Source organism: Melitaea cinxia, chromosome Z (assembly GCF_905220565.1).
Source record: "Melitaea cinxia chromosome Z, ilMelCinx1.1, whole genome shotgun sequence".
Taxonomy (NCBI): Eukaryota; Metazoa; Arthropoda; class Insecta; order Lepidoptera; family Nymphalidae; genus Melitaea; species Melitaea cinxia.
In genome coordinates, this window is record NC_059424.1 from 6,249,826 (window position 1) to 6,258,799 (window position 8,974).

At 32.3% G+C, this 8,974-nt stretch overlaps 1 protein-coding gene across 1 annotated transcript in view; it reads left to right on the top strand.

The window, feature by feature from the left end:
- Positions 1-8,974, top strand: part of LOC123668531 (E3 ubiquitin-protein ligase MYCBP2) — a 95,426-nt gene that overhangs the window by 34,681 nt on the left and 51,771 nt on the right. The gene's annotated exons all lie outside the window — the stretch shown is intronic.

Genomic DNA, 8,974 nt, shown 5'->3' on the forward strand with positions numbered 1-8,974 from the left:
TAGGTCTCATATGTTACGTTGAAGATGTCGTTTTGTTCATAACTTGTGTCCGCTTAGAATAGTTTTGTAAATGTTATTAATTCAGCGATTATTAGAAATATAAATTTACTACACATGTCTGTAATTTTATATTTATCCTTCACTTTTATATTGAGAAGTGACAGAGTTTGTTATTTATTGTCTCAGCATAATTTCATAATCAGATTCAGAGAGATTTATTATTTTCTAATCAGATTTTAATTTCTTTTTTTTTTGCGTAAAGACATGTACATTGAGAAAAGTTGTAGGCAAACAGGGTCACATTTTATCTCATGGAAGCAGATTAATGATACCTATTAAAAACGCAAAAACAGCGAAACTATTTTTTTTGTTTTGTGTTACGTGATATCAGTGTCAGACAATTTATTTTTATTTTTATATTGATAGTTTTAAATAGTTCATGGCGATTTTTGTTTACGTTTGTTATATTAGTAATGGTCTACAATGCATCTAAATATAAGTATGTATTATCTTTGTTTTTATTTGTTCAAAAATACAAAAAAACACATACTTAACACTTATTCATAAGCCTGCCACGAAAACTCACAAGAGTTTATCCGGATATATTTATATATCTGATATATCTGAGCTTAAACATTGAGACGATCGTCACTTAGATGTTTATATTTATGTTAATATAAACATCTAAGTACTCTATCTACGTAACTATAAGTTTAATAGGACGTAAGCATTCCTGTAAATATTTGTTTAATAATAACGGATCCTAAGTGTCAGCAAGAAATGTTATTATTATATTTGACACTGGTTATCGCTGTTATGAATTTAATATTCGACGATATTTGATACATGCGGTAAACATTGTATTGTTAGAATATATAGTTACACTTACACGGGCACTTTCGAAGCAATAATTATCATATACTTATCCAGTGTCGAGCGTCCGCAAAAATTTTAATATCGCTTTGAATAATATGAAACTCGTGTCTGTTGTGTAAAAAAAATTATATATGCGATAATTGATAAAAAAATGTTCTTTTTGTAAAATATCCAACTAACACAAGGTGTGCTTCACACATTAGCAAAATTCAAGGTTCCTTGTATCCATATAATATGTGTTTTATAGAGATTACGTCAGCGGTTTTGTCATTATTTATAAAGCAGTTTATGTCATGTTGATTTTCGATTCGATATTTATATAAAAACTTTAAAATCAATAACAACGACCTAATGTATATAGTTCATGTAAGAAAACGTGATATTCCATAAAAATAATCTTAAACGAAAAGATACTGCTATATATCTTGGCACGTTTAAATTGAAAATTTGCCTTATTGGTATACATTACAAAAAATAGATGTAACGCAGGACTAAATAACTGTTGGCCAAGAGCGGGCATGATAGTATAGGATTCTTTTTTCAAATATACTTTTAGCTTCTTGTGACCTATTCATGTAATATCGATAGTGATTTGTGTATTTTATTTTCTTAGATTATCTTAATAATTTGCTAGTCTTGTTAGGGTTCTAGGCTAAGGTAATCTATAGCATAGAGTTATAGTTCCATGAATTTAAATGATAGCTCTCTCGATTTGGCCGAGAAACAATTAGAGGAGATTTTAAAGCATCTAATGCGCAACATATGCAAGCGAGCACGTCCAGGTAATATTTAAATAACATAAATAAACTGTACCTACTGCTTACGCTTGTTTACCGTTAACCATTAGATGTGTTGAAATTAAGTCTTCGAATAAGTCGGAGCGCGTAAAAATATATACACTGAACCTAAAAATATATACAACTAGCTGACCTGGCGAACTTCGTATCACCTTATTTTTCTGAAATATAATAATAACATAATATATCAAAATAAAATATAGCCTATCTTTTAAGTTGGATCGAACTGCACATGGTGAGCGAATTTTATTATAATCGGTTAAGTGGTTTAGGAGTCCATTGAGGACAAACATTGTGACACGAGATTTATATATATTAAGATTGTAAAATATATACAGTAGAAAAACACATACCTATATCAAAATAAAATTGAAAACTAAGAGAAGGCTTAGAACGAGGTTCATAACATTCTCAATATAGGTATAATTTAGATAATTCGAGGATTGATAAAAATATTTTTGGGCAAGCCACGCACGCACATATTTTTAACCGACTCCGAGGAGGTTGCCCAGTTCGACCGTATATGTAATAATAATGTATGTTCGGGGATAACTTCGTCGTTTATGAACCGATTGTGATGATTCTTTTTTCATTTGAAACGAGATATCCCAAGTGTGGTACTATGATAAGGAAACCAGGATCTGATGATGGAACCCCGGAGAAATCAAGGGAAACCCTCGAAAATCGTAGTGACGACTAGTGCTAGTAGACGTTGTCTTATTAGGTACTTGTCGATGTAATTGAAGTCGGTTTTTTCGTTTGCGAGCAAACACAATTATTGTACATATATTCCTGTGGTAGTTGAATTTAATAATATTTTATTCGAAACAATTTTAATTGGATCTAGATATTTCCGCTCACATACATAAACACTGATACCAGTTTAAAAATTCGTATGAATGAAAAACAAATTAATATATGCCTATCATATATTTCAATATTTAAATTCGTTTGATGACATACCAAAACTCTCGAATGTTCTGGCAAAATGTTAATTTTTTTAGCTAAAACCGGTTCCTTAATATTAAAATATATTTACTTTAGTCTTTATATCCCGAAAAAGTAGAGGTTATAAAATACAAAGTATAAACTAGAGAACTTGCTGCTGATGCTAATCAAATACTGAATAAACTAAAGTTAATTATGATCTTAATTTTTTTTTATAACTATACTAAACATGCTAGTTGTCAATCCAAAACATAAATTACAATCTAAATCTAAATAAAAAATACATTATTTCCATCAACTTGGTTTTGAACTGTAGTCATCATTAACTGTAATACTATAATGTACCTTGAAAACTCATCTCTTAGGAGAAATATTTAGTTCACAAAGCAAATTCAAAGTTCAGGATAAAACCGGTTTAACCAATCCTTTTACTCGTATTATTGTTAGTCAAGTAAATATTACTAAGAGATTTGTGTTAACCGGACACGCAACTTGTTTTGTTTCTATTTATATTGATATTACATTTAATGCAACAATCAAGTTACATTGTTGAAAACTATCTTAGTAATAATCATTTTTTTTTCTAGTGTTGCTTTGTAACACAACGAATACGATATATTAGTTAATCGAATTAAGGTGAACTGGTTGTTTCCTGCGTCGCACGAAGCTGCTGGTCCAAAGATGGATCAACAACCGCTCTAATAGTTATTACAACTCTGTAATAATAAACGAATTTATATCGAGGAAATGCCGTCAGTGAAGGGAATTTTTTACAGCTGTTAAATAAATATAGATGGCGAAGCAAAAACGAAATTTTATTACAGCCGTGCGGACAATATTTAGAAATTGCATTTAAAACGAGTATGTGAATAACATTTTTATTTCGTTGGTGGTTTCACTGTCGAGAATTCACAGGTTCAGAATATTAGACACAGAGAAAAAACAATCTACTAGTGATCTCAGATCTGTAAAGCCTCAACACGGTCGGATTGTTCTTTTAAGGTTGAGTTAAAGCGATAGAAATTAGCAAGGTTCACGTATTGCGGTATTACAGTTGTAGTGTGTTTTATAATACATACGTACGTTTTATAGGTATTTAGTGTGTCTATATTTGTTTTCATTACATTTGAATATTAATCATAGCTGAGGTACAAACGAAACATGGGCAAATATTTAAATACACTAATAAAATACAATATGGAGTATTGATTGACGTACGAGTATTAGTGTATGAAATATTAGGCGGTAAATTAATTATTTTAGGTTAGAAAACAGTAAATTGACTTTGCAAGGGAACAAGATTTTAGGTCTTAGTCAAAGCAGTATGTCTGTTTAGTTTTGATATTATTTTACATAAATTCACATCATTCATAGCAGCAAGAAAAATATGTGTGGTAGGAATTTAATATGTTTCCACCGCTTGTTTACTTATCGTACAATGTTACTATTGAACCGAATACAATTATGTGCCACGAAACGTAATAAACTCACGAAATCCCGCTATGTTTGTTCAATTTATGAGATGATTGGCTTTCATCGATTAATCATTGTAACAACATTGTTGAGCGCGTAAATCGTTGTTTAAATGTTTTTGTTACATAAAAAAAAATATATATTTACCTTAATTAACTTTCGTTAGATTACATTACCTATTGTTTGAATGGAATATTGTTTGTTACTTTAATTTATTTCTCCTGGTATTTTGATGTTTTATTATTTTATTAATAACCATAATCTATATCTTTTATTGGTTATAGTCGCCTCATCTTGCAAAATGAAACACATAGGCAAATTTTACACGTTAAATATAAAAACTAGGTATTATTTAATTTACAGTAAAAGATAAAATTTATGCAACTGTAAAATAAATAAGTATATCTACTGTAAATGTGCTTATATTTTGAGTCTGATGGTTTTTAGAACAAATCTCAACGAACGGTTAAGTGCTATACATTATTAATAAATATGAATATAGTAATTCAAGTGGCACGTGTTTTGTTTCAAAACTCTGATTACATGCCAAGTTCTGTCAGTACATTACCTTCGTTTATTCGTAATAAAATAGGAAATAATATTACCAACCTCATAGCAGATCTGCTTAGAAGAAGTAACAACATAATTGACACTTATATTAGATATTCACTGTTTGTGACAGTTTTCCGCAGCACTAGCATACGTAAATTAACGTAACGTCGGAGGCAAGAAAATAAACTAATTGTAAGCACAGTATTGCGCATATCGAAAAGGCACACTCGCGTCAGTCCCGCGCTTATGACTGAGCGCGAGTGCTGCCCCGTATCGACACTCGTCAGCGGTGACGGACGGGTGCGCAAGAGGCGCGGACGACGCGGGCAACGCAAACTGTCTGTTTGCGACTTAGTGTGACCTTCGTCCCATACCTACATCATAATACAAACTTACAATATTATATTGTACTAAAAGTAAACGTTTATAATTATTATTTAAGCTGTCTTGCGTAGAAAGACTATTTTTTTTACTTCACTTATGAATTTGAAACTAGTTGAACTATTTCAGCATTTATTGGTCGAAACTTATAAACACCGTAAAGGATAAAAGGTACTACTGCTTGTTATCAATTCGTTGATAGGATCGCTTTTAATAATTCGAAGCAAGTTAATCTGACCTGTCCGGACTTAATAATTAGGGCAAGAGAGGTAGACAAGAGGTTGTATAGAATCACATCTGAATAAAAAGTTGCTTAGAAACATATTTTTATAATTTGCGAACCATTTCACGACGCCGTTTACCGAAATTATTCATTTATTATCAGTTGTATACGAAAAGTGAATACGGATAGTGTGACGGATGCGGCTCCAAGTAATTTAATGACATGATCACATGAAATTTTTGTAAGTATTTTCGACATAGCCTTGGTATTCTTAAAGAATTGAATTTGTCACACAGATACCACATTAAATGTACTTGTTATAATGTTTAGACAATCTAAGAGCAATCCTCAATACATGAATGCAGCATGTAAACACACCAGGGTGATGTTGTGCAGGTTTCCACCCAAATAACATACCGTTGGTATACAACTACTTACACATATATCGTAGACGATGCACTTCGTTTACCTGTTGCTGTTATAAACTTTGGAATCTAAAGTATTCTAAGCAATTATAAAATGTTAAATATAATTTGACGAATCCGAATTTTACAAAGCAGTAAAAATATCAGAGTCTGAACCGTCTGCTGTCGAAATTAAAACTGTGTCTATCGTTATATTTATTTATTTGTATAGATATAAATAAATTTTGTGTATTATGCAACTTTTATCTGTTTAGCTGATAATTATGATGGTATTTTTAACAAACGGCATAATTACTGATGTACTTATTATAAGGTGATTATCAAGTGAAAAGACGTAATTTAATGTCAATCGTACAGGTAATAAACAATATTGATAAACCTTATTCGTGGAGGAGCGTAGTACGCTTCAGCCTGTGATATCAGAAGGATCAGAGCTTAGTCCACCACGCTGCTCCAATGCGGGTTGGCGGATATATTCCCTACTATGAGTAACGATCGCTATCAGGTGTATATGATAACGACCGGGACCGACGGCTTAACGTGCTCTCCGAGGTACGGTGGGGAGACCCACAAGGACTGCACAAACACCCAGACCACGGCAAACACCTGTATGGCCAATACAACATACCCCGCACATGTTTGTCATGTGCGGGGATCGAACCCGCAACCGCCAGCGCAACAGGTACAATCCACGGCTGTAACCGTTGCGTCAACGCGGCGTCAAGAGGAGCGTAGTATTAAATTTTAATTTCAATTGAAACTTTATTATTCACGACAATTTTTAGAATATTTCTATTAATTAAGCGTGTAATCTAGTTGTTATATTTTAAATAGAGTCAGTTTCAATCCGAATTAGTTTATTTGCTTTAAAACTATGCTGCCAGAAACAGACAGAAAACAAGTTATAACGCAAATCTCCTTACAACTCTCGTTTTGGTCATTGCTTATAACACCAAAGAATTCATTGAGTGAAAAAAGTGCGCTTATGAAGTATTTTGTTCAAGAGAGATTTCACAATCTTGCGTTTGCGGTTGCAATGCGCTATGTCGATGTCGTCGCAGATGTGGTCCAGTTCGTGATAGGGCTTTAGTTATACTTACAGACGTCTCGTCTGATTCCGATGCAGATAGTTATTATTTTTTTACGTAATGGTATATGTAACTCTTAACTCAATTAAAATTTTTAAACAAATTCATTGGCACTTTCTGATATCTGTTTGTATTGAAATTAAATACATGCTAGTAAATAAGTTAATTAGTATTGAAAAATTACCTGATTACTTTTCATAGATTTTATGATCCTATCAAAGAACCTTAATGGACACTGCTATGAGAGTTCTTTTTTAACCGACTTCCAAAAAAGGAGGAGGTTCTCAATTCGACTGTATTTTTTTTTTATGTATGTTACATCAGAACTTTTGACTGGGTGGAGCGATTTCGACAAATTTTATTTTAATCGAAAGGTGGTGTGTGCCAATTGGTCCCATTTAAATTTATTTGAGATCTAACAACTACTTTTCGAGCTATATCTAATAATGCGTTTTTACTTGACGCTTTTTTCGTCGACCTACGTTGTATTATACCACATAACTTTCTACTGGATATACCGATTTTGATACTTCTTTTTTTGTTGGAAAGAAGGTATCTTAAGTTTAGTACCATGATAAGGAAACCAGGATCTGTAGTGCTATTCTGTAAGAACATTTTCGTGTCTCGACAGCGGAATCCGCGGTGAGATATCAAATTCGTATTCATTAAAACTCGACAGTCCCGTAGCGCCACACTTGTGAGTGCGGCGACGAGTCGAACCCTGTTGCGTGAGAACGTTGACATTTAATAGTATGATTTGGGTATTCTGTAAGGCGATTTACCGCTTCACACATCACAATTCGAGACTTGATTCGATACTTGACTTCATGCACATATTCTAAAATAAAGTCATAAGAAAAGAATATCGATAAAATAAACACAGCTCTAAATTGCCGCTCTTCTATTCGACACTCACTTCACATCGCTTGTGCGTACGGAATGTTTGCAGAATTCCAAACCAAGGTGAAGTGGGTTCGCTTTCGAAATGAGCACTGTCACTCAGGTGAAGCTCGATATCGAAATTGTTATTTACAGAATAGCCCTGCTGATGATGGGATCCCAGAGAAATCGAGGGAACTTCTTGAAAATCCGCAATAACTTTTTACTGGATGTACCGATTTTGATAATTCTTTTTTTGTTGGAAAGGGGATATCCTTAGTTTGGTACCGTGATAAGGAACCAGGATCTGATGATGGGATCCCAGAAATCGAGGGAAACTCTCGAAAATCCGCAATAACTTTTTACTGGGTGTACCGATTTTGATAATTTTTAATTTATTCGAAAGCTGATGTTTGTCATGTGGTCACATATAAATTTATCGAGATCTGATAACTACTTTTTGAGTAATCTTTGATAACGCGTAGTTGCTTGACTATTTTTTCGTCGATCTGCGTTGTATTACTTGTCGATGTAATTGAAGTCGGTTTTTTTTTTCGTTTGCGAGCAAACACAATTATTTGAGACAAAGAACCCAATACTCAAGAGTGTACAGTCTCGGCGTTATAAAACATTTTACTTCGACGAAATCAAACAATGAGTAAGTAATTTTATAATAATGTTGAACTTGACAATAATTAGAAATTTCCTTGATTTTAAAATGTTGATTTTACACACATACCCACACACATACACACAAACATACACATACACACACACACACACACACACACACACATATATATATATATATATATATATATATATATATATATATATATATATTATGAAATAAATAAAAAAAATTATTTAGATAGTAAATAGACTTCATATTTTTACAAGAATATCTAATATTATAGAATCGTCGCGCTGCCGTCGGTCTCTCGCAGTAGTTTTGCACCGGATGTTATATTTTTAAATCGCCTCCGCGCTCAGCATAACTAAATTATAGCGTTTGTATTAACCGATGTATATACCAGTCGTTTCGAAAAACAAGATTAGAAAAGAATACCTATAAAGTTTTATTTTAAACTATACAATTTTAAGTTAAATATTGTCTGTTTCCACACCAACTAATTAGACATCGCCTTTGACTCAAAAAATGTTTTTAATACGTTTTTCTTTAATTTCCATTTATTATTTTCCTTGTAACGTTATAATAACTAAACTAAGTAGGAATTAATAACGCCATGGTTTGTAGTATGTTATAAGAAAACGACCAATAAAACAAGTAACAATGATATTCAACATTTATTTCATATGCAACATCAATGA